We start from the raw sequence: 2,150 nt of genomic DNA on the forward strand, positions 1-2,150 counted from the left end.
AACCACCGCTTTGCTGTTGCATTCGATACTGTACTGGGTCCATAAACAGCACAAATTTTTTTGGCCGCCTGCTCCGCCTTTTCACCTTGGTCGTAGTGGTACTGAAGAATGTATCGAATTTTCTCTTTTTTTATCTCCATTTTCGAACGCTGTAACACACAACTGGCTTCACCGAACACAAAACTGACAAAGAACCTTTTTGATGCGTAATATCACCTTGAAATCGGTGTATACTATGACTCGATGCGATGTGCACATCGTGAGATATGGCTCACTAAAGACATCTAGCGAAAAACGCTCAGAACTTTTTACTTAACCTAATATCTTTGTTCTGCCTTCGAATGTTTTACTTACGATGGAAAGTGGATCTTGTATAGTCGAAATTTTCTAGAACAATGGTTCAAAAAAGATGAACGTATGAAACATATACTAAATCTACTTTCGCTTGGAAACGATAGTTGATCTCTGTCTCAATTATTTTGAGAGATCATTTTTTTTTACTTGACTTAATAACTGTTTGCAGGGTTGACTCGTAAATTCAACGGCAAACAAATAATCTCTCGTGTCGAAGTAAACGTAGCGCTCGAGTTAAATAGTTTTCAAGTCTAGGATCGATTAGTTTTTGAAACGTGAAATTATACGATTAATTAGTCGTTGGAAAAATACATAGAAACGTGTAGAAATTCTATAGTTTCCAATAATCGCGATATTTTTAAGAGACTATATAGCTACGTGCGTGCATGCACAGAACGTACTCGATGCGTGTATCTCGATGAACTGATCGTCAAGTATGTACAGTGTATGTAAATAAATTGAAAGATAACGCATCTTGTCCGTAACGATATCCTTTCAGTCCGCGACCTATATAGATTTCGTCCCGATTTCAACGTTTCACGTTTATCAAGAAATCTGTTCGCTCGCGATACGCGAACGAATCTTGGATTGGCACCTACTAAGGTATAAAACAAACGAATCAGAAGTAAGCGACCAGAGAGAGAGAGAGAGAGAGAGAGAGAGAGAGAGAGAGAGAAGGACGAAGCGAGAAAAAGAGGATAAAGGGTGCGAGGGTACACATCGCGGTCGATTGGTGCGGGATAGGATGACGGTATGGTCACATGGCCGTTAACTGTTAACTATCCTTTGAGTCTCGTTGGTGAAACATTTCACCCGTGCAACGTCTCACTCGGTCCATAGGGCTGTGACAGCGTATGGTCGAGCTACGATGGCGCATATGCTCGGTTGCTTCGTAAAAAGGCATTTTCACAGTTCTACTAGCGCACAAAATAGTAGACTCGGGCTCTTGGGGCCGTGTAAGCATCGTGTAACGTTATACCTGATTACACATAGTGATCATTGAGCCGAGCTTATCCCTCGTATGCTTCGATAAGTCGTTAAGAACGCACCTCGTTGAGCTCCAACCTCCGTGCTAACGGAATTGTCCAGTCTTCCGTGATATATGTCCACGTATTATTAGTCTTGTGGATCTGATGCTTCATTTTCACCTAGTGGCAGAGGAGTGGCGGATCCTCCGAGTATCGTTTATTATTATACGCACTGCTTGTAGCAAAAGGGCTTTGTAGAAGCTAATGACAAAGTTCAGTACTCCGATTAATCGTTTATCGCTTATATGTACGTATATGAGAGTTTAGTTGCTATCTTCAGTCGTCTGACAGCGATCTTTTTGCTCGTCGCTTAAATTATAGAAAACCCATATGTTCGTTTTCTTTACTTCTCCTCTCTTTGAGACAAGCGACGAATAATGGCAAAATAACACTATTGTTTAGTGTATTTTCTAAAGAGAGAGAGAGAGATTACGTTCGATACGAACATGTCTTGGAACGAAGCATTCGCAAAGTTTGGGTAAACCAAAACCGATGATAGATGTATCGGGGGAAAAAAGCAAAAGCAAATGATATCGCTCATTGATCAATATCCTTGAACATTTGCCAACGGCATCGTTACGATTTATGATTACTGCGATGAATGCCGGTAATTCGTGCCCGGTCACGTGATGCCGCGTTATGCAGAAATATTCCGCAGCTCAGCCTTAGCTTTAACCTGGGTCGGGTTAGTAATTATTTTATTTACTATAATGGTAGTACTACTAACGTCCTTACGTTTCTCTATCGATGCTCTGACAAATGGCATTC

General features: G+C 41.0%; 1 long non-coding RNA gene across 1 annotated transcript; it reads right to left on the bottom strand.

Moving 5' to 3' along the window:
• Positions 1-974: 974 nt before the first annotated feature.
• On the bottom strand, positions 975-1,712 carry LOC117204206. Its single transcript, XR_004487028.1, has 3 exons — positions 1,634-1,712; positions 1,404-1,502; positions 975-1,333 (listed from the first exon to the last, which is right to left on the bottom strand). It is a non-coding gene; the product is annotated as an uncharacterized LOC117204206 (long non-coding RNA).
• Between the last annotated feature and the right edge of the window lie 438 nt (positions 1,713-2,150).

Source organism: Bombus bifarius, unplaced genomic scaffold (genome assembly GCF_011952205.1).
Source record: "Bombus bifarius isolate JDL3187 unplaced genomic scaffold, Bbif_JDL3187 scf7180000007977, whole genome shotgun sequence".
NCBI lineage: Eukaryota > Metazoa > Arthropoda > Insecta > Hymenoptera > Apidae > Bombus > Bombus bifarius.